The sequence below is a fragment of the Ptychodera flava genome, chromosome 14, assembly GCF_041260155.1.
Source record: "Ptychodera flava strain L36383 chromosome 14, AS_Pfla_20210202, whole genome shotgun sequence".
Classification (NCBI taxonomy): Eukaryota; Metazoa; Hemichordata; class Enteropneusta; family Ptychoderidae; genus Ptychodera; species Ptychodera flava.
Genome location: NC_091941.1, coordinates 29,028,247 through 29,040,880, shown reverse-complemented (window position 1 = coordinate 29,040,880; position 12,634 = coordinate 29,028,247).

The following is a 12,634-nucleotide window of genomic DNA, read 5'->3' as shown; positions in this document are numbered from 1 at the left end:
CAAGAACAAAGACTATTTTTATGCAGAAAGTGACATGATGTAGACTATACTAAAAACGGGAAATACAACACATCGTAGGGGTAAAAGAACATAAAACAAGAAGGCAAGTGGAAAAAAGTAGCAAACCAAACAAAGGACGAGAGTCTATTGTTCACATCAATGTAATCCATAAATTAGAACAAAGAGAATCATATAAGCCCTGACAGAAAACTCGAATGAGCTTGGAAAAACCCCCAAAACATTTAAGAATCTGTTTTCTAAAACAACCAATCGTCGCATACAAAAAAATAAAAATACCGTTTTAAAATTTTTACTTCGTGTGGTGATAGTCTGACATCTTATTATTATTCTTTTTTCCTAGAGTTTATTAGCTTTGTTGTGTTTATTATATCTTTTTCATTATGTGTGAAGCCATCCTACCTATCATTTAGGGGAATGTACTAAAGATAAACTCATTCATAATGAGGTGGATCTGTCTAAATTAACAAGTAAAAAAAATGTACACGGCTGTTTTAACTGTAAACTTTAGAGATTACATGTTTTGTCACAGCATGGTATTAAAAACCACTACAAATCACACATACAAAGTAAGCCAATGTTGTATCAAGAAAGATAATGAATGATTTAGACTACTTACAATGATTAACAAGTCTCATATAAAGAAATATTACGATACAATTAGAATCGCATGACTTTCTAACATCTTAGTAGTAAAGGCATATCATTATATAACTTGCTTTTATCTGTTTGTAAGTCATATATGGAAGTCTCTAAAATCAGCTTAAGGGTGATCGAGTCCCTTTCTACGTCATCATACCTACAAACAATAGAACGCGCACTCTACGACATGTGCGTCCACCGTACGGGACCGTGCTCACTGTAAAAATTACACAGTGGTTTTGATGACAACCTACCTTCATACAACTTATTGTCAGAGCTTTAAGCAAGAAAGCGGACGTTTTTAGTGATGATTGAATGATAATTAAATTATCTTCGAGTTGTATGTTTTAAATGTTTGAATGTCGATATATTTACAAAGTATTTAAAAATGCCAACAAAATAATTTGAAAAGGATGTATTTCTCATCAAACTGTGATTTTTACCGTTTCATATATGGGGAGGGGCTGATGTTAAGCTTGTGACCCCCGGATATTTTTATTTGATGCATATAATGTAAAATATCTGAACAATAATTTAGGTAAAAATAAACAAAATTGTTTGATTGGAAATCTAAATAATTCTACAAAGTATGGATAAGGTGTAATTATTTTTAATATTTAACAGCTTAAACTGTTGTTTTGGAAGGCCTGAGAAGTGATAATTTAAATTTTTACGCACATTTTCAGCAGAAAAATCGCTAAAACTTTCTTTCATTATTCAATGTAGTTCACATGTAAATAAAACAAGTGCAGCATTTCAAGAAAGGAACTGAAAGTTAATATATTGGGTTGGGCAACGCTTATAGGAAATTCATAATTTCTGTCATTCGAATGGGATAAAGTGGATCTATTTCCAATTTTTGGCAATATGCTGGTACCATGCTGGTGCCATATTGATTTTTTCGTCACATATAAGTCTTACTGTCAGAGAAAAGTAACGAAAATTGTTGGTAAAAATTTTAGTGGCTCGATCACCCTTAAATTTTCTTTACAAAGTACAGATGGAGTATTTTAACACATTCAGGTGCCCTACAAACCTATTACATTATGCTTTCAATGTTAAACGGGTCGTCGTTATAAATAGGTTTATAGCATATTTTCCGTATTTTTAAAAATAAATATCCAAGGACTTCAGTTTCTTTTTGATAGATTCCTAGTGCTAAAAATATACCAGAACCTGTTCATATTAGAAACTGTTGAGCATAGGGGATTAATTTGGCAGCCATGTTGGATTTATGCAAATTATCATAATGTTTTTTTAAAACACTGAACCTTAAAAGTGTTCCTTTATGCCCAAGAAATATATTTCAACTTAAAAATCACTGAAATAGCTTGCTTTAATACGTGGTGTATTACAGAAAATGTCATTTGTAGGAATTTTGGCCGCCATATTGGAGTTATACATTTATTAAAATGCCTATGTGAAACACTGTACCTCCAAAATCGGTTTGTCCATACCAAAAAAATGTACTTTGACTTAAAAATAACAGAAATATCTCGTTTATGACGTGATGTTCAGGGGGAGATGTTATTTTGTGGGAATGTAATCAGTCATATATTGGTTTTATGAAAATTATCAAAGTTCATTCGTCAAACAATGTATCTCGAAAATGATTTCCTGTGTCAAATTAGTAATGACTATAAAATCACTTTTTAGGTTCTTTAACATGTAATATATGGCCAATAATGTTATTTTGTAAGACAGCTGGCAACCATATTTGATTTATGCAAATTAGACATATTTTTCCAAGGTAGATTCGAGTAAACTTTTAATATGTTGTACTGGGTACCTCTCCAAAATGCTTTTTTCATGTATTATTGTAGATCCGTGTCAAAATACTGTCAGTTATGAAAGAGGGGTTTTGCCAAAACAATTGGTGTCGCACATTTCATGGAAATACGAATGTCGTCTGTGAAATAAACAATCGCGCCGTATTCTGTCATGGTCTCGAGCAGTTGTGTGGCTACTCTGTCAACACACATTTTTGTCTAGCTCAGACAACAAAACCCCATATATTAATATGACCGGACTCTGGCCTGAAGTCCTGCGAAATATAAATCGCATACCTACCAAGATCGTTCAGAAAACCGTATTTATATCGAAGATGGCAGCTATCAAAAATTCTACGCTTGAAAGATGAAGGAAATAAGGAAAGGGGGAATCGAATTTATCGTAAATATCTTGGTTAATGCTTTGCTTTATGGTCTTATAGTTTTGCAAAGTGTTCTTGGAAAACATAGGATCGTGTTTATCGCGAAAGAAGTGCGAAGCTTTGGATGTTACAGCCCAAGAGGCCTCGGAGAGCCATGGGCAGGCCGATACTTCATATAATGCTGGCGAACCTGAAGTGACTGCAATCGTATCGATGACGTAATCTGATCGGTGATTAGCTAATCATGTAAATAATATTATGGTATAGCATCGCCAATTTTGGAAATGACCCGGATAGGACACCGTGGCCAATCGGTATTTATAAGGGAGACAATGCAGTGGCAAAGAACATCAAATCCAACCAAACACTCAACGCAGTCACCATTATAGGAAGATCAAAATATGTACATAGAATCATCATATTGGCTTGAGTAAATTTTAGAAAAAGTCTTATTATCAAAAAAGCAAATTAGTGATTGAAGCTCAACTTAACTGAATACCAGGTTACATTTTGTACTTTCGGTAATATTATATCATAGTATCTACGATATGGATATACAAAGCAAATTTCTTCAACTTTGGTCGTAAATCAAGACATACATCCCTATTTGGGAAAGTTTGTTACATATGCAAATTTGTAAAAATGCTAAATGACTTGAATAATGTTATGTCGTAGTATCTTCAATGTATACAGGACGTTTTGTCAACTTTGATTACGCCAATCTACATATATTTCTCTAATTAGGAAGGTTCGTTGAATATGCACATAAGTAATCAGACTTTTGGTCGTATAGTTTTTTCGATGTACAGATCAAGTATAGTTAATTTTGATGAAGTCCATCGAGAGATATATCCCTAATTAAGAAAGTTTGTTGATGTGCAAATTAGTAATTATATTATATAATGCTATCATGCGCCATTCTAATTGGACGAGAGCTTACGCTACCGATGCTAAAATGCTGTTTTAGCACTGATAACAGTGCTAAAACGGGCCCTTAAACCAGCATTTTTGAAAATTGCTCAGTCGGTACATTTTAACATACCTATCTAAACTTAATCCGAATCAGTCCGCTTTGTTTCAAAGGCCGGAGTCCGAATTTTGATACAGAGATAAAATTTAACTCACCTGTTGGTGAAAATAAGTGGAGGTCGATGATGAAAGAAATGATGAAGCAGCACATTTATTTGGGTGTGATGATGTACACAAATGTATTGGGTAACAGCACATAGGGCTGTTTGCTTGAGACGCGACATATTGCTCATTAAAATGCAGTTAGCTTGTATCCGTTCATACACAATTACATTGACTCTTCCTCACAGTAACGGTATGTCAGATATTCCTTCCCAAAGTTTGGACTATAATAGACCAGGATGTTCTTACGATGTAGCCCAAGAATGTCAAAATAACAACGCGATGATTCCTGGCGACTGCGATGAAAGTCGACATAAGATGCAATACGATGCAGTGTCAGCGTCCAGCTCTCGTTGAATCAGGCAACACACTCTGCTCAACCGTTCATCACAGTTGCAGTCATCCAATATCTGGAGTTTTTTAAAAACTGAACATTTTCTGGTACATATTATCCATCAAATTATCAATCCAAATCATCCATTAAAAATAGAACCTGTAACCTCACTGGACCACCTCTAAACCTTGCGAAGGTTGGCGCATACCGTACAGAAATGGAACAAATCTATATTCAGTATGCATAAAAAGAATAAAATACCCAGGACTATTGTTCTTGTGTAAATTTACGAAAAATATTGATACGTTTTTTCCTTTGAACTCTTGAACCGTATCTGTGCCTGCAGCAGGTAGTTTTATAAAGTGTGGTGTTGCATGTAAATATTAATGAAATGTTGACGATTGTAATGAATATGTTATCGTTGTAAGCTTGTGTTGTCGACGTAAACCAAACCGTATTAAAATGCACGGTCACGGGCGCTGAATTTCCGACGTTCGATCTGTAAGACGTACGTTTTCTGCATTTGGGGCTTAAACTGACGAAATTACCCGAGTAAGACAACAAGGGTATACAAGTTGATACGCTAATAAGGAAAGATCATTAAATATGCAAATTAGTAATAAGCTGAAGTCAATAATGCTTTAACTTAGTATCTTCAATGTCCATCACAAGTGTTGTCAACTTTGATCGAGTCAATTCAGATACACATCCCTGACTAGGAAAGTTATTTAGATATGCAAATTAGTAATAACTTTATCTAAAACTGCTAAAACAACTTTCATGACTGTTACGAGTGATGTGTCCGTATTTTAACGAGTTGCGAAGCAACGAGTCAAAATGCGGACACATCTCGAGAATACGACACGGTATCGACCAACCTTCGTGTAATAGCTCCTTTATCATACATGCATGCTTTGGTTACGACTTTTTCTACGGACGTTCAGAAATTAGGGACCAACTGAAATCGACCTTACTTGCTCCTCACTTTACTCATAAAAAGTTGGTTGCTAGAGAGTGATGGCAACCGTATCACTTATTGATATTATTCAGCTGTTAGGCCATTCCACTTTAAGGGAGGGTTTATGGTACACTTATAAAGTGAACAGCTAAAATATTAAGATGTAGACGAAGGTTTTCACAATTTGAAGAAGGTTTATTTTAAGATTAGAATGGCGATGGATGTAAAACATGGGCTGGAGTGTGTAAAATGAGTGTGTTTTCGTGTTTTGAAAGTGCATACGTCATCCCTTCGCGAAAGTTATGGGGCCCGCCAAAAATCGGGTATGAAGAGCTGAGAGCACAGGGCAAGCAGTTCTGCGACATCTATGAATGCAAAGTTGATATAGTAGCTGTTTATCCTCAAGAAATAAATTGTCCTCAGACGTCAAATATGCCGAATTTACCATCTTAGAAAGGAATTTGTGAGCGGATAAGGGAAAACGTGACGTGAGTACACTGTAAGCTATATAGCGTTCATGTACATTTTGTTGCTATACTGACGAATAAAACATTTAAAAGGTATTTACAGCGCTGTACATCGTCTGCTCGTATATTTTCGTTACTAGCTTGCCTAAATAGAACTAAATTTTTTCAACAACCTAAACGAACATGAGAGAAAATGCCGAGAGAGTTTGACCGGTTGACCTCGCTGTTAATTTTATGCAGGAAATTACAATAACAATGCTTGGTCGAATGACGCAGTGCCTTGAGGGTGGGATCACCAGTGGTATATGGGGAGGAGTACCTTCCCGATGGTGATAAGTGGTGCAGATTACCGTCGCCTAGGTGACTGGCGTATACGCGTGCCAAAAGACACCTATGGTTGATTTCCTGTTGACCAGTCGGATGGCACAGTTGCAAATACCTGGACTGAACCATTTGGTTTTTTGTGGGTGTCGGTGGTACTTTGACAATATAAGTAAAAATGCACATATATTGAGTTTATTGTCTTGTTTATGAGCGGCCAGTATTTCCAACAGCATAAATTATGTGCATTTGCCCTTGAAGGAATAAATAATTTTCGAAAAAACATCGCGAATGTAACTACATTCCTTAAGCTCGACGTACACTTAAGTGCCCCAAAGAACCATGAAATCGCCCGACTTTCGATTGAAGAGATGAGTTTTGCCAAACCGCGTATACAGAAAAAGTGGCAGATGACTTTATTTTTAGAATCATAGACAGTATAGCGAGATGTAAAAAATGTGAAACAGGCTCCCCACCTAACTATCCTAAATGTTTTTGTGTCGAGTTTGTGTTTGATTCGTTTCGAAAATGTGTTCCTACATTCTTATCCGATTGTTTGTGTTAATGAAATGTTTGTTTCGCTTTGGATATTTGTAGAGAAGTTTGGATTAGTGTGTACGGTAATGTTTTGTTTGTGTGGGGAAAGGTTATGGCGAGACGCAGCCGGACCTATGTTGTTACAAAAGTTGATAGAGTCGCCCTTTGACGCTTGCGTTTCGAAACCCGAGTGTGGTTTCTCATCAGTCGCAGTGTAGATTCTTTCCTTAGTTTGTGTTTGTGAAAATTTATTTTAATGCATTTTAGTGGTCTTGCTTTCCGATTAGCGAGGCAAGTATATTAATTTTGGTCACGTTGTGAGTCCGTTTGGTGGTTCGGTTTGTTTGTTCTATATTTCTTTACTTCGGTAAATTTTGTTTTGACTGGTGTGTCTTTTACATTTTTGCGGAGGTTGTGAATTTTTAGGCAATAAGTACCACTGCGGGGTACGGATTTTATTTTTATTGGATCAAGATACTTACAAGTATCCTGGTTGATGTGCTTGTTCTCGTACATTTTAATTAATAGTTCATTTACTTTGTTTACTGTTTGTTCTGGCTTGTTGTGTATAATACTGAGTGTTACGTAATTGCCTTTCGCATCCGAGTACGTAATCGTTTGTGTTGACAATAACGAAAAACCGACCCTTGTCGAAGGGTTATTTTCCCAAAATTTGTCCAATGTTTGCAAGCTGGTTTATCGCGATTCTTTTGGCACGCGACATGTTTTGTTTCCTTGTTTGAAAGGGTATCTCTAGAAGTGCGAGTTTAGCAGCTTCAGATAGCTTTCAAGTTTTTGTTTTTTTTGTTGTTCGTGGAGTCCAATTTGACTTTTCTTTGAATTGGTGTTGTTGCGATTGTTTGTGTCTCATGATGTAGCGTAGTCACATTATACGACTTTATTTGTTGAAATCCTGAGGTGGTTTTATTCTGTTTGGTTTTGTTGGTGTCCGAATGAATTTTAAGGCTTTTGCCTAGTACTATTTTCGGAGTTTCATAGTTTGAGCGATGATAGGTTGTTGTTGAATTTCATGTTGTTGTCGGCTTTTCTTTGGAAATAGCTGATTTATTTCCACGGCCATGTTTTCTGTTACGTCACTGTGATTGTTTATTTTGTATTTAATGTTGTGTTTCAGTTGTTTGTTATGTGTACGATTTTTGTTATTTCTTTTAAGTGTTTGTGTGTTCTATGTCATCTTATCGTATTTTTTGGTAGTTCCCTTTTTGGAGTATTTGGTGGCCCTGAAAAGGGCCGCTTGGTATGGGTTTTTGTTAGCGCTTGGCGCGTTTGTTTTGGCGATAAGCCTAGCTTTTTATGCTTCTTTTCGCCGATTCGATGTGCTTGGTGAGTAGGTGTTTGCCGCCTTCTTGTCACTGTGTGTGCTTACATGGACAGTCTGCATAGCCCTTGAATGTGGTCTCGATTTTGATCAAACTTACAATTTAGGAGTATATATCAAAACTGATAAATGATTTATGTGATTACTGTAGCTATAGATAGGCTACATTCAGGACGGGCAGCGACGGGCAGTAATTAGTAGGCAAAACAGGTGGTTTTCACCGTGGGCAGAACTCGGTGCAATGATACTGAACATTAATAGTAAGCCTGTCACCTTGAAGGTAATGCTGTAGGTGAAACAAGGACACACGATGGTACAAACAACACCACAAGTGAAACGTACACACAGAAATACACGCGTTCCTACGTTGTGCCACCCGGCCACGCGATTAAAATATGACTGATACTGCTGGATAGTGTTAATTGGGTCGGTAAACAGTCAATTAATAGTTTAATTGACTACCTGGGTGATTGGCAGGTCGTGTCCAACGACGCATATGCAAAGCAGGCCAAAAGACAAAAGCCCCCAAAGTTATTGACAGCTGGCCAGGGGTCACCATGAATACGTAATGAAGCTTCACTACGCAGAAACTGCGTAGTCAAGCCCTTCTTAACCGGTCAAACTCTCTCGGCATTTTTCGGCATGAAAGTTTGACTTTCCCTAGTTTCATACATTGTATCCGAAACCCGCACCAAACACGATCATGACCTAACACGATTGGAACTACTTTGGGATAATTGGATGGTGAAGTAATGTCAAGCGACCAGACAAGCATCACGTAGTGAGACGCAGATACAGGCAAACTGCCATTTTGAAGTGTGCTGGTTTTTGGTCTCCCGGAAGATGTTAATTGCGCATGTTCGCACATAGTGCGTCTTCTTTTGTCGCGTGCTTTTTAGTCTAGTCTGGTAGCTGCCGATATTTCAATACTTGTAAGTATGATTATTAACTTCTTGGTTAAATTCTAGCCACGTTCACATCATGAAGCTGTGGTAATTGTAGCTGCACTTCCCAGTAAAATTGAACAGCCAATGACAGCGCCTCATGGTTCAACCAATCAGATTTCATAATGGCGGTTTCCCAATACCTGCCTCTTTGTACTTGTCACTGAGGTGGGACCTGCCAATCTATGGTAAATAAATGAATGCTTTATTTCACCAGATGCTTCACATTATATACAATAATGAAAATGAAAAGAAACGGTGTCTTACTGAAGTTGAACAAAGTCAAAAAAAAGAAAGAAAGAAAGAAAGAAAGAAAGAAAGAAAGAACATTGCAGTATTGTATAATCTGGAGGAGGCAATGAAAATAGTCTAATAGGACTAATCCAGTTCACGGCCCCTGAGTATACCTTATCACATGCACAAGCCAAGTTTGTCGTCTCCGAACAAAAAATACGGGATGTATTCGCTGGTCGTTTACGTCACGACAACCCGCGTCTTTGTCATCAATTTTGGTGCGTCGGACCTTTTTTGCGTCGATCTCCGGTGTGCTTGTAAATGTAAACAAACAACATGACGGCCGGCATTTCTCCCACGATCAAAATGTGTCTGACGTGAAAATATCGTAAACATTAGTCATGATTATCACAATCTGATAAAATACATAAACAAGGCAAATTTCTAAGTTCTCATGTTTTAGTTTTGTCGCCAATATCCATGGGGGTTCGTATTCGTATACACCCCGAAGACACCTGAACTTTCGACGCACTGTACACTCCCATGCGGTAGACCACCGTCCCTCCGAGGGACGGTGGGTAGACATACGGTTTCCACTGCAACAATGAGGTCAAGAGCGGTGTCCAAGCCTCCAAAAGTCATGTAATGAAATCGATATTTTCACAGACTACGACAATAATAATCCGAACAACGTAAACACGAGAGTGTGCCGCCAGTATATTCCGAAGGAATTACGTGAATAATTTGCGGAAACAACTAACTCGACGGTGGTCGCGTTGCCGTTGGTTCCGTAAGTATTGCAACCAGGGTCAGGCGCAACGTTTACAGTGTTCGCGCCGCCGCGAGATTCAGTCGATTTTGTTCTCGAAAAATAGCGTCTCCTCGTCTGAGGTAAATTTCTCGGCCCATACTATCTTTGAAATAGTGTATAACTGTGCGGAAGGTACGTGTAGACAAAGAAGTCGTCTGGCATTTGAACGAACGAACATGAACGCCGTGTTCCTCGCTCACGCGACGGACGACTGGAAATTATTGACAACTTGTGCACGGCGTATTGATATTATTCCCAAAGCAGTTCAAAGGTTTTAACGCACAGGCGCTTGGCACATTGCTAGGATAATAATCGTATTTGATATGTAGAATGTCTATATACGACTTGATTATTCAATAAAAGAATCACCATACGTGATATTAGTGTAGGCCTACAGGCCTACATGTTGACTGGGGGCGAATGATGGCTATGACTGCCTGGCTCGGGCCCGGCGAACGCACTGCATAATCATCAATGTGTAGAATGTCTACATGACTTGATTATTTAATGAAGAATAACGGTACGTGATATTACTGTACATGTGAGCTAGCTTAACCGAGCGGCTGTAGAGCTCTGCAGTGTTTGGGCCCGGCTTGGGCCCGGCTTGGGCCCATTGTCCACCGCTGCACAGACAGGATGGAAAGGTAAGAAAGCTTTTCACCACCCGATTTCATAAATCAGCGAAATTCACAAACTCTGAGCGTTTCCGGTGATAAAAACTAGTCAACGGTCAGATGGTTGCATAAACAATCGATCGACTTGCCTCTTTTGCCTAAAATCGTACCTTACCCTATGTTACTGGCGAGAAATCGTCCTGAAATCGGCTGGGCACACCAACCCAGCGCCGGCCATTTTGATTCAGCTGCACGCAATGTACGCGTCCAATGAGAGAAGAGCAATATTGAAAGACAATACGTCATCTGCGAAGGGTTGTATGCATTTCGTCATTGCATGCAGCTGATTCAAAATGGCCGGCGCTGGGTTGGTGTGCCCAGCCGATTTCAGGACGATTTCTCGCCAGTAGCATATGGTAAGGTATTATTTTAGGCAAAAGAGACCAGTCGATCGATTGTTTATGCAACCATCTGACCGTTGACTAGTTTTTATCACCGGACACGCTCAGAGTTCGTGAATTTCGCTGATTTATGAAATCGGGCAGTGAAAAGCTTTCTTACCTTTCCATCCTGTCTGTGCAGCAGTGGACAACGGGCCAAAGCCGGGCCCTAGCCCTGCAGAAACAGCCGCTCGGTTAAGCTAGGCGACATGTACAGTAATATCACGTACTGTTATTCTTTATTAAATAATCAAGTCATGTAGACACTCTACACATTGATGATTATGCAGTGCGTTCGCCGGGCCCGAGCCAGGCAGCCATAGCCATTCACCCCAGTCAACATGTAGGCCTGTAGGCCTACACTAATATCAGGTATGGAGATTCTTTTATTGAATAATCAAGTCGTATATAGACATTCTACATATTAAAAACGATTATTATCCCAGCAATGTGCCAAGCGCCTGTGTTTTAACGCAGACTAGAGTCGTCTTGGAAAGCTTCTTTAACTTTGCAAAAAATAACGAATTCTTGGCTTGTGCATGTGCATGTGATAAGTATATTATTCCCTAACATTTTTCTTCGTTCAGCTCGGAAAATACTCGTGACGTCATGACCGTGTCACCACAAGTTGAAGACGAGTGGTGACACGGTCATCATGATTACGTCACGAGTATTTTCCTTCGCTGAACAAAGAAAAATATTAGGGAATAATATCAAATTATTCAGTACTAAAAGTTATAATGACTACCCTTTCACAACAAGAGCTGTACTTCCACATCTACTGATGTCCGTTACCCGATGTCGGGGAGAGGGCACGCCTACAGTGACCTGATCTGCTCAAGACGAAACAAACTTGCACCTTTTCTCGTGTAAATTGAATGTTTTCTAAAGCCGCTATATTATTGTACCAAAATATGTTTATTCTCGGCATGGCAAATGCTATTTCAAGATATAAAGTATGAAAAAATCTGATTTGCTATGCGATAAACTTCGAATTAAACGTACATGATTTCTTCAATTTGATTAAAAATCCGAGTTTCAAATTGACATGCCATTGGGTGAATTTTTGCTCTATTTCGGAAACAGTCTCAAAGGTAGACGCCTCATTACATTTTTAACCAAAACGCTATGTATGAAAATACGTAACGCTCACAATTGTAAGAATACAGATCGCAGATGAGATGAAAGTGTCGGCACATTGAGAATGTATTGCATTTCGTTAGGAGTAGAAAAAAATTGTTCATAAAGATTTACATCGGATATGTCGAAGAGAGGATTCGAAAGGCCGGGTCTACACAAAAACTTAATGGTACACAGAAATTTCGAGTAACTTGAACCTATTGACGTGAAAACTCGGTACAATATTATTATATTTTCCACCAGTGTGGAAACAGTTTGTGCTAATCGTTGGTCCTGGAGTGTATCAACACCGTTGGAGAATAATGAACACACAATGGTAAGGTAGCATGAAGTGTTGACAATTTCTATGGCAAACAAATTATGACAAGATGTCAGAGTATAGGAACGATGAGTCTGGTCAACACTTCGTCGTAAATTATCGCACTGCAGACCGAACGAGGTTGAGGACTAAATTACATTATCTGTTTACTGACAGAACGTAAGTCGCAATCTTAAATTGTGAAAATGACTTGCTTTTCAATCCAGAGATGGACAGGCTCTTAGACTACAATT